This window comes from Meles meles, chromosome 14 (genome assembly GCF_922984935.1).
Source record: "Meles meles chromosome 14, mMelMel3.1 paternal haplotype, whole genome shotgun sequence".
In the NCBI taxonomy this organism is placed as follows: domain Eukaryota; kingdom Metazoa; phylum Chordata; class Mammalia; order Carnivora; family Mustelidae; genus Meles; species Meles meles.
The window spans coordinates 8,928,221-8,940,614 of record NC_060079.1 but is presented as its reverse complement, the minus strand read 5'-3'; the positions used below and the strand labels follow the sequence as shown (position 1 = coordinate 8,940,614).

At 45.2% G+C, this 12,394-nt stretch overlaps 1 pseudogene; it reads right to left on the bottom strand.

Moving 5' to 3' along the window:
• Positions 1–3,184, bottom strand: part of LOC123925273 — a 44,500-nt pseudogene extending 41,316 nt beyond the window's left edge.
• Positions 3,185–12,394: the final 9,210 nt, after the last annotated feature.

The window sequence follows — 12,394 nt, the reverse complement described above, 5'->3', positions numbered from 1 at the left end:
CGAGCATTCCCTCAGCACCCACAAGGTTTCTAAGCTGACCAGAATAGTGGGGATGTGTTCATGAGCCCTCATGCACAATAGAAAAGCAGGCCCATGCTAAAGAAAGAGAGACAGGTCTGCTTCAGGGGGGAGTCATCTTGTTTTCAGTTAGGGATAATCATCTCATTTTATTGTTTCATTGGGGGTATTATAAACCTCCCTAACTATGAGAGCACATGTCAGACATGGTCTTGAACAGAAGAATGCCAGGCTAAAGGGAGGAGACACAAAAGAACAGTAATGGGATTCGGGAAGGGAGTTAGGTAGCCAACCCCACTGCAGGTCTTCGACGTGGTTCCTATTGGCATCTTACTTTTCCCTCATTGAAAGGATTCATGCTGGCTGTCGCTGCACCTTTGGGGGTTAAGGAGATCATGCCATCCTTCCACAAATCATGTTAGCTGCAAAGAATGGGGACCAGAAAGTGAGTTGTACACTGGAGAAGATCTTTGCTGATGCTGTGACTCTTGTTCGAAGATCAAGAGACCATGACAGAGCAGCAAAATCTCTCTAGGAGCAAACCAGGCTCTCAAGAGGAGCGGAAGTAATGAAGCAATATTAGGAAGAAATTCAAGAACTGAATGAATATTCAAGATACTGGCGAAGGCACAGCCGAGATCAGATGGAGACGGGTAGCAGGAGCACAGAGAACTTCATACATCCCTGGAGGGACATCAGTAGGCTTTGGGACTTCCAATGAGCAAGTACTGAGGCAAATGTTTGGGTTGCTAGTGGCAATCCTAAAGGATGACCTTGGTATAATAATGAAATTTAATGAGCATCACTCGAAGATACTACGAGCCCGTGCTGACCAGGTAATGGAAATAGCAGCAATAATGAGGAAAGCCACTGAGATGGGTGAGCACTAGGGTTGCATGAAGTAGGGAAAGAATTTTCATCTTAAACAGGAAATCAAGGATTTGAGGGAAATCCTTCAAACTCGAGATCCAAGTTTTAACCTCAAGGAAGATGATACGTAAGAAAGTACACTCTTTGTCAAGTTATCAGTCTCTGTCAATTCGTGCCAATTGGTCTGAACCTGAGAAGGACTGAACATTTCTGTGACATGGCTCCAAAAAAGCCCCAGGGCTGGCCTGCTACATTAATTAATTAGTGGAATAATAGTGAAGAAAGAAATCACCACCTGAATCATTTATTACTTTTAGATTATGTACAATACACTGGCAAATGATATTTTTAAAAGATCATCTCTGAAAATGCATAATAAATTAACAAGGCATTATTCTTATTAAAATATAATAGAAAAATAATCCAATATAGTAAAAGTTCTCAAGATGATATCATAGGGCAATTCCATGTTTATTTTTTGAGGAATTGCTGCTCTCCAAAGTGGCTGTACCATTTTACATTCCCATCGTGATGCAGGAAAGTTTCAATCTCCCCACATCTTTATTATTTTCTCTTTCTTTTTAGAACCATCCTATGAACTGTGAAGTGGTACCTTCCTGTGGTTTTGATTAGCATTTCCCTAATGATTAGTAATATGCATTTTTTTCCCATGTGTCTATTGAAACAATGTGTCTTCATGTATCTTCCTTGGAGAGATATCTGTTCATATCCTTTGCCCATTTTTATTTATTTTTTTAAACAGATTGGTCTTTTATTTTTTTTTAAGGCTTTATTTATTTATTTGACAGACAGAGATTACATTAGGCAGAGAGGCAGGCAGAGAAAAAGGGGGAAGCAGGCTCCCTGCTGAGCAGAGAGCCCAATGCTGGGCTTGATCCCAGGATCCTGAGATCATGACCTGAGCCGAAGGCAGAGGCCTAACCCACTGAGCCATCCAGGTGTCCCCCTTTGCCCATTTTTAAAGCGGCATGTGATTTCAAAGATACAAATTCATCTTCTTGTTACGGAGTGGTGAGAGTTCTTTACATATTCTGGGTACAAGTCCATTAACAGATAAGTGATTTGCAACTACTGTTTCTGAGTCTGTGGAATGTCATTTTTTTTTTCTTTCTGATTGTATTTCAAGTTCTTTCCCAAACGTGGCTCTAGGAATGGCCAGATTCAAGTATATCCATAGGCTTGGTCCACTACTGTCTTGTATTCATGCTTAAGTATTCATTCGCCAACATCAAGCTCCAGGACGGAAGATGTGACAAAACGGGACCCTCCTCCATGGCGGGAGTCCTTCGCTGATTTCAGAGATGGCAGTGGCAGCCGGTATGGAAAACACACTGGAACGTCTCCCTGGAGCTGGGCTGTGATGGGATGTGTCTGCCACGGACATCATCATCTTTTCCCTGAGCTCTCTGAAGCTTCTGAAGACATGGCAGAAAATAATCTTCTTTGAAGATACTGTATAACAACTGCAAAAAGCAAAAAAAAAAAAAATGCTTCCAACACATTGTGCTTACTGATAACTTGGGTTTGGTTCAGTTGTCGAATGAGCTGATTGATGCATTTATCTGGAGAGCCGGGTGAGCCCACCCTCTTGAGGAATCCCAGTCTATTCTCTGTAGGAGGACAGGCTACTGTCAAGATCATGAGATGGAAAGGGTGCAAGAACCCTGACACTACCTGGAAATTTTTCCCTAGAAAGGCAATTTCACGAATGATGTTTTTTAAACAAATGACACCAACCTTCCTCAGGTAGGTTGTCTGTCAAAGAGATGCTTTTATTCTTGACCTTGGCTTGTCTGCATTTCAAGATGAATTCTCAGAAAAACTTCATATTGGGAAATCCCCAGGTCACATAAGATTCCCATGAGCAGCATTTTTATGGCCCGGGGGATTGCTTTGACAAATACACTACTGAAAATAGTCTTCAGGAGAAGCCTTGCAGTGGTCCCCTGCACCAGTAAACTCACCCCATTAATCCCTTGGATGCAAAAAACAAAGGCCAAGGGATATTTATGTGGCATTTCCAAGACATAAAGGCTGCACTTTTAATCATCTTAGGTGCACCTTGTCATCTTGTTGCCTCCAGGAACCATGTAGGAACAAGTCTAGTCATTTAAACTTGACCCCTTTCCCTTTCTTTTGCTCCTTCTTTTCCAAAAGTGCCTGCCTTGCTTAAGTAGCTTTGAGGGCTTGATAAGACTTTTTTTTTTTTTTTTTTTTTTTTTTTCAGATTTTCTGGAACTAAAGGGATTATGTGTCTTTACTCTTGCTCCATCATCTTTCCCCCTTTTTATGTTCTTAATGGTATTGTTTGAAGTATAAATGTTTTTAGTTCAATGAAGTCCAATTCACCTACTTCTGCAGCTTTTGCTTTTGGTGTCATATTTAAGAAAACATTGCCCATCCCAGGGCCATTAAAACTTACTTTTGTACTTTCCTGTGAAAGTTTTAGTTCCAGCTTATACATTTAGGGCTACCATCTCTTTTTGAGTTAATTATTGCATATCGCGTGGGGTTAACGGTCCAAGGTCATTCTTTTGTATGTGGGCATCTAGGTGTTCTAGCACTATTTGGGGAAAAAACTATTTTTTCCCCAATAAAATGTCTTCGTATCTTTTTTAAAAATAAGCTGGCCATAAATGTAAGGGCTTCTTTCTGGATTCTCAATTCTAGTCCATTTACGTATCTGTCCTTACACCAGTAGAACGTTGTCTTGATCACTACAGCTTTGTAGTAAGTTTTGAAATCAGGAATTATCAGTCCTCCCAACCTGGCTGTTCCTTCAATGATTATTTTGGCTACTTGGGTCCATATGAGATCTAGGATTGGTTTGTCAATTTCTGCAAGAGAAGCCAACTGGGATTTTGAATCGGTAGAGTAATTGGGAGGATATTGCCATTTTAATAATATTAAGTCTCAGCATCCCAGCTCTGACAGATTCACTGAATACATCTATGTATCACGAGTCACCAGTTACCTCAAGAAAGGACACCGAGCACACATCCAGTATTTTCTTTTCATCCAAATTCAGGTTGCAACACTGAAAAGTTACAGAGACACCACTGGGTGAAGTAAACAGATTGTGCTTTGATTTTTAAAAGGAATTGAGAGAGATTGTTTGAAAATCTTCCGCCTTTTCATCATGTCCATTGGTTCTGGGTTCTGTGTGTGTGTATGTGTGTGTGTGTGTTTTGTTTTTTTAGTTTCCCTCTGTGCCTGCACGGTGCTAGTCATTACAAAAAGCCAGTTTATAATGGACAGGCTTTGGCTGTTCTCGGTGGTTGATAATAACGAATCACTGGCACCCGGGCAGGACAATATTGAAAATGGAAATGTGACTGTTTTATTTATTTTTTTCTCCAGACTGCGGTGTTTGTTACTCATCTGTTACAGGTCAGTGTTTGTAGCTCCCAGGAGAAAATTGCTTTTCCCTGAAAATTCACTGGCCCTGGACACAAGTAGGCAGTCTGCTGGAGTGAGGCGGAAAACCCCAAGGGAGGTTAAGAGCGGGAGTCCATGTCCCCACCGCACTTGCGTGAGGTGGGGGAGGGGAGTAGGTGCAGCGGAAAGCTGCAGTGAGAGGCATCATCCACTCTCCCCGCACCTTAACGAAACAACACTCTGAGACACAAGAGGTGTGAATGTGGTTGAATTTGTAGAAGCCACAGTTCCTGACCTCATCAGGAGGTGTTAATGTTTTTGCCTTGGACTTGCCAATGTCCGCTCAATACAGGCTCAGACCTTTCCTCCTCACTGGCTTCCCTCCGGAAAGTCAACAATGTTGTGATTCTTAGAATGGGAACTTCTTACCCAGGCTTTGCAGGGGCAGCCGTTTGATGGTTTCATCCCTCAGCTGGGTGGCTGATGGTGGTGATGCTTCCAGGAACTCTTCCCTGCACTTGACTTAGGGAGGACCCTGCAGAGGGCTTGGCACGGAGCCAGTGAGGTGGAGAAAGAACGATGTGCTGGATACAGGTCTGCAGTCTTTGGCTGGATGAGCCGGAGTCTTTCCGGACCAGAGTCAGGGCCTGTTTAAGAACCATTCTTGATTCCACTCCAGGGTCTCAGTGTGAGCTGAGGATTTGGGATCTAGCCACACACATTCTCTTGAGAATTTTTAAATGTTCTAATTAATACAATAACCAGATATATTGCCAACATAGCAATTTATATGCGACCAGATGTTCACCTTCTTTTCCTCTCTGAAAGCAGGATGTAGGAAGAAGGGCTAGACTGGTTAGTGAAGGTTTGAGGGTCAGAGGTGGGGGGTCTGGCTTTCTGGAGGCCACCCCAGTCCTTCCCGTGCAGCTCAGTTGCACCTACAAAGGAGGGAGCACGGGTCCACTGAGGAAGCCCTGATTCCCTGAAGCATGCCGGGCTTGGGTGGGCCTGATAACGGATGGAGAGCAGGATTGTTAGTAAGTCATGAGGCAAAAACTATGAAGGGCCACTAAAGTAGAGTTAGACTCTGTACCTTTGTTTTCATAAAACCAAGAGTTATTTAGGGAGGAGAAAATCACTGAATGTAAAGTGAGCAATTCCCGGGCACTGGGGTCCGTTCCAATCACTGGGTAACAGTGATGGTAAGAGAAACAGTCACCACCCTCACGGGCTGGTGATTGTCTAAGCTAGAGATATGGTAGAGGTGGAAACCAATGCAGAGCCTTTGGGCAGATAGACAGGGCTAGAAGAACACAGGCAGCCATACAGGGCTCTAGCCAGAGTGCTAAAGCTAGTCAGGGCAGAACTTGTATTCATTGAGATCCTCAAACAGGTGGTTCGTGTGGAATATCTCACGAAACGCCCCATGCGGGGAGCAATCCCATCCTCCGAATGGACTCGGTAAAGCCGAGGCTCCCAGAGGCCAAGATAACATCTCCTCCCCCACTCACCAACCTCCGGGGCTGTGCAGAAAGTTATTGAACGATCTGGTTCAATTCCGGGTCCTCGGGCCCCAGACCCTGTGCTCTTTCCATTATGCTGCCCACCCAGGACCCTCTTCCAGCCCCTCATTTTACAAAGGGTCTCCAAATGAGCTCATGGGGAAGCTGAAATCCGGAAACTTCCACCGCGCTGTGTGCCCTGAAACCCTCTCTGTTTTGCCTCATTGTGGGAGTGAATCAGAATGGGCTGCAGTCGAAATCTAGCAGCAAGACCTTGTCCCAAGGTCAGGGCGTCCAAGAAAAAAGTCCTTCAGTTCTCACAGAGGAGTCCTGGGGCCCCAAGGAGCTCCCGAACTTCTCCAACCGTGCCTGGCTGCCTCCCTCCCACCGCCTCCCTGACTGCCAGACAATGGCTCTCAGGCTCCCAGCTGTCCCCATCACACCCTGAGTGTCGGTGCTATTTTTAAACCTCTCTTTTCTGTGCCCTTTTAATCTGACAGGTGAAGAATTGCTGTCATTTTCACACTGAATAACATTCATTATTTAATATCTGTGGTGAAAGACCTGATTTACTACCGGGGTACTTCGTCCTAAACCATGCCCAGGAGGCTGTTTTAATACGGACAGGGAACAGGTTGGGTTTTAGACCTGCTGACGTGTGACAATAAATGAAGGATGGACCTCTATGTTTAGGGGCAGGGGAAGGGCTCCGCCGACTCAGGGGGTGGGCCCTGAGTCATGCCCAAGGAAGAAAGGGCTTTCAGGAACATCTGAGGCTATCAGGATCAGCAGCCCAGAATTACCCTCTGTGTCTGGAATGCGGTCACCAAATAAGGACAGTGACTTCACAGAATAATAAGAGTTATTCAATTTAGTGTGCCAAGTTCGTTTACTGGCTTATACAGAAGAACATCCCATCGCTACGAGGTCTGTAAGCATGCGCCTATCAAATGTCAGGCATTTGAGCAGTTTCCTCTTGCCCTGCCTCATGTGGCACAAACCCAGTCGCCGTCCAGTGAACGTGTGTTAAGAGCGTCAGGAGCCCACCTTCCCAGGTGGGAGAAGTTGCCCCCGGGGGGACTGTAGTGTTCTGTGGCTGGCATGGGGTACCCTGATGGAGGGCCCTTGCTGCAGCCCTGTGGGGTGCTGACTTTAACTCCTGGCCCGACTTTTCTGAGGACAGGTCTCTGGGTGGGACTCCCGAGCAACCCAGCTTTCCTGTCTCATGCCTGAGACTCCCGGGCCACGTGACCGTCAGCATTCATCTATCCCGGAGCCCAGGCACACTCGACGGGTGCTTTGTAAAGCAGCCCACATCTCAGAGCGTGCTCTCGCTGTTTGGCTTCCCAGGCTGCAGCGGGCTGTACAGATCCAGATTTGAACTTCACACACTGTGCTTTCGGGCTTGCCAGCTGCCAAAATAGTGCAGGAGGGGAAGAGCGGGTAGAAGGAGAGCTGGTTCTTCTTCTGAAATCTGTGGCTAGACTCAGCTCTCTTCTTGCTTTTCCCTCCTCTGCCAAGGCCTCTAACGGATGTGGCTGCTTTGGTCATGGCCATGGTGAGTGCTGTGGGCACAGACACCTGTTAGGGAACACTGTGGTACTGCTTGCTCAGACCAGCGAATGGTGGGGGGCGGAGGGAATGTCCCCTGTGAATGTCCGAGATGCTGAACCAGATCAGTGGCTCAGGATCCTGGCACGGAGCTGACCAGAGCTGTGGGGCAGAGGGTCAGATCCCCGCTGCACAGACCATAGGTCCGCGAGTGAAACAAAACACACGGCATCCTTGCTTTTGGCTTTCGATGACCTAGAGGCATTGGGGTCATTCTGTCCCGTGCCTGCTATGATGTGTTCCAGAAAGAGTTTGCTCTACAAACAGAGGCAGCAAAATGATTTGGAAACTGTCTTGACTTTTCATGTGAGTGGTATGTTTCCATAGGATAAAAATGAGTTGTTTGTGCCTTCACTATAAAATGCTAATCTAATTATTTTCATTTCTGACACCAGAAGTAAAATCCAAATATTAACAAATATCTGTTTGTTAACTCAGTGGTCTTGTGTTAAAACACAGCCCCCAAGGTCTTGTTTTTTGGTCACTGTATACTTCTATATAAGCATCGGCTTTGGGCGGTTGCTTGAATGCAGTTTCAGGGAGCCGTGCTTCTGTATTTTCTCCTGCGGTCTGGATTTTCAGCTCTCTCCCATTAGAGCTGTTACTGCACGAGGCCCCTTGGGCTGCTGTCTCCAGGAGCCATCAAGCAGCTACAAGAAAGAGCAGTCGGACATTCTGAGCCCTACCCGTGCCTCCTGCTACTTCATAGCCTGCCTTGCTCCCCGGATACTGCCCGCTGTACTTCTATGGCTCTTACCCAGGCATAGGTGGAGACTGGGCACTCACCCACTTGACTGCAGGCATGAAAGCGGACATTTACGGAGTGCTTACTGTCTGTTAGTGCCTTTATTAATTCCTTCAGTTCTCAACATGACTCAGGAGCTGTGCTTGTCACCCCCACTTCTCAGACAAGGAAAATGAAACTTAAAGAAGCCAGGGGACTTGTCCAAGGGCAAGCAGATTGAAAGGGGGGAGCTGGGATTTGGGGCCAAGGCTTTGAGACTCCAAAGACCCACCTTTCCCAGGTCATCACAGCATCCTGGTTTTCTAGAGTAGGTGGAGAGGAGAGCAGAGAGCCTTCCTCATGGCTGTACAGGTGAGATGCTCATGAGCCCGAAACCCCTGCCTTGGTCATGATCTCCTTTGAGGAAAGCGGCCATGGGTAATTTCCCCCCCAGTGCATCATGGCGTGTGTCAATCAAAATGACTTCTGCTATGCTGGTTACAACTGAATGAGTTCACCAAGCTCTGTGAGAGTGGAAGAGTGTCTCTTAACTGTTGGTGAAGCTCCAGTACCTAGCACATAATAGGTGCTCAATAAATACTTGTTGAGTGAATGAATAAATGAATGGATGGACCCTGGATCCGAAATTGGTGCCCAGCCTATGGCAACCACCTCTAGGTTACAAAAACATGATCTCTGAGGTGGACCAACACAGAACTTTACTAATAAATGGTCCACATTGGATGGTGACAAATTGATGACATGATATCTTTAGAAAGTATGAAAGCCAGGTGTATTCTGAGGGGGCATGTCCTTTCCACAGAGCTTGTTGTAGGTCCCAGTCTGGAGAGGGCAGGAACCCAGAAGGACAGCAGAGCACCGATGTCCCCGGCCACGCGGGTTTCTGATATCTTTCACTGAACAGCCATCATCAAAGGTGATCGCATTCTCAGAACATTGACAAGCATGTGCAGGACTTGTCCATCTGCAGAGAAACTGAAGAAGTTTCTAGGTGAAACTTAGGCTCTAGTTGAACCATATCTTCCCCCAGAAGGGCATGGGGAAGGCAGGGGCCCATCTCTGTCCACCTGCTTCTTCCCTTCAATTGATCAAGAAAATTCAGTGCCCCAGTAGCCGTGTGTGTGCACGTATGTGTGTGTGCATGTGTGTGTGCAAACACGTGTGTAGTAGGGTGGAATGACTGTCCATTCTTTGTGTCCCAGAGACACAGGACGATGACAGAATAGTGGTGACATCTTTGAGAATGAAAAGAAGGTAGGACATTATGTCCTCAAACACCTGGCCAGCCCTCTGTCAGTGGGAAATGTTCTCACACTCACTCACGTAGCAGAGAGCACATCCCTTGTTTATGATATGTGGGGCCATGTGGTCCCAGGGACCCATGTGGTCCCTCAGTCCTGAGCTGTGGGAACCCACCGAAGGAAGAAAAATGACTACAAAGGAAAACAAAAATGTTAGTAAACATAAGTTAAGCTAACACACCATTTGTGAGCTCCTTAGAGGTACTATTGTACAGACTAATGGTTTTCTTTTTAGCTTTCATCAGGGTTGGCAAATTCCCATTAGCACTAGTCTTGGGTAATTTGGTTTCGTATTTTAGAATAATATGTACTGTCTGTGATCAGCACCCTAGGCTTCCCATTGTTATGGATCCCCTGGGCTTGATTGGATCAGCAAGTGGGCAGGGATCACAAGGCAATTTTCTGGCTTATTCCTGAGCCTGTAGGCTATTGCTTTCTGTTGTTGTTGCTGCCATTACAAGTACTGGGTCGCAATCTGGCACAGAACATAAAGCCTCATCCTGCAGGCACCACTTCTTACAGTTGCCAGAGTCTTCTATCAAGGATAAACCCTAATGATGTTTCCTGTAGGTGGCTGGCCCACTGAGCCCACTAGGGTCCCGCTGGCCTCCTGGTTTTGCCCAGAGGAGACACAGGGATATCAAGACACTGCGGGCCAGACATTCCGCAGTTGGTCCCTTCCCAGAGCACAGGCACATTGCATCAAGAATGGGGTTGGATACATTATATGTTAATAAAAAAATAAGAAATAAATAAAAAATTAAAAAAAATATATACTATAAAAAAAAGAATGGGGTTGGGATGACACATCCTATTTAAAGGCTGAAGAAATAATTCTGTGTTGTGACTATAGCATCAGCTGCCAATGTGGCTTGTGCACCATCTCATCCTGTTTTTCAAATGTCAAAAAATGTAAGCGTACAAGTATGGCAGTGCCTATAGCTGGGGAGGAGAGGGCTTTCATCTCAGGATTGGCTCTGAGGATCAGTAGTGGCTGCCTGCAGGGCTTATCAGGCTGAGTCCAGGCTCTGCTGGCAAGAGGTCCAGATTGATTAATCATGTCTGCCGTCAGAGCAGGCATGTGGACAGTGGGGTGGTTTTGCGATATTTTGCCAATGTGGTTTATAATGTGGACTTATAAGAGGGATTCTGTAATGCCACTGTAATGGCAGTGACCAACTCTCCCTCCTCATCCCTTTCACAAAAATATTCCAAAGATTTTGCTCATTAGATGAAACTGAGTCCGTCCTTACTAATTGTCCCTGCAAAACAAAGAGCAGCCCGAGAAAAGGCTAGGGAATCATGGCTACCTCTGAGATTGTCTGACGTTCCTCAGTAGGGCCATGCTGCGCATTCAAGGGGCTGGTTAACGGGAAGAGTGCAAGCTTTGTGTTTGAATCCTGATCCACCATAGCTGAGTGACCTTGAGCAGGTTACTTCACCTCTCTGAGTCTGTTTCTCCATCCGTAACATGGAACAAACAATTCCTACCATCCTGAGTGGACGTGAAAATTAGAACTTGCTTATGCAAAGACTACGGAATTGTGCTGAGTCCTGGAGGAATGACAAAGCTAAGCATGACTGAGGAATGGGGGGCTCTGGTTCATACAACATTCTAGTAACTGGTCTCCACACCATAACTGAATAACCACTTTTCCCTCGGATCTTTGGGTGGCATAATGGGAAAAGCCATGGGATGAAAGTCAGAAGACTGAGCACGCATTCCAGGTTAACTACTTCCCAACTGGGGGATCTTAAACAACTGACCTTACCGAGTTTTAAGGTCTCCTTCAGTGACACCGTGAATGCTAACATTCCCACCATCAGGATGGTTCCAACCATACAATCATTATGAAAGTGCCGGCTTCACAGCCGTTGCTCAGAAACTATATATCAAATCTTTAATTTTTTAAAACTTTCATTTGGTAATACACTGCATCTTTTTTAAAGAACAGTTTCCAGATTTATTAAAAAAACTGAGGACATAGTACAGAGAGCTCCCATATCCGCCTCCCACGGTTTCCCCTATTATTAACATCTTACACTGGTATGGTGCATCTGTTAGGATTAACGGATCAATATGGACCCATTATCATTAACCCAAGTTCATGATTCATTCAGATTCCCTTAGTTTTTACCTAGTGACCCTTTCCCGTTCCCGAATTACACGTTATATTCTGTTGGCTTGTCTCCTTAGGCTCCTCTTGGCTGTGACAGCTTCTCAGAATTTTCCTTGCTTCCAACAACCTTTATGGTTTAGGAGTGTTGGTCAGTATTTTGTAAGATGTCCGTCTTTTGGAATTTGTCTGATTTTTCTCATGATTAGACTGGGGATGAAGACCACAGAGGAAGGAGGCATCCTCCTCACACCATTGCAAGGGCACATTCATGATTTATCACTGCCTATATTGCACTTGATCATAAGGCTGAGGGAGTGTTTGTTAGAGTTCTCTAATGCAAAGTTACTCTTTTTCTCCCATTCCATATGTTACCCTTTGCAAGGAAGTCACTATGCAAAATCCAAGCTTAAGGAAAGAATTATGTTTTAACTCCTTGAGGGTGGAGTATCTATATAAATTATTTAGAATTGTCCTACAAGAGAGGGTTGTCTCTTCTCTCCATTTATTTATTTTTCAGTCATTTGTCTATATTCGTACAAACTCATGGGTATTTATTTTATACTTCAAATCATAATTCAAAACTATTTTACTTATTTTGTTGTCCACACTGCTCCAGGTTTGGCCTTTGAGAGCTCTTTCTGTTGGCTGCTGTGTGCCCTGACATACCACCATCAGTGTACATTTTTTTAAAACACTTCCTTGCTTTCTGATGCTGCAAGACATGTTTTGTGCCTTTTCTCTCACTCTGTTTTCTCTCTCTCAAATAAATAAATAAATTTTTTTTAAAAAAAGAAGTCTTTTAGCTCTTTAATTTGAAATAATCATAGA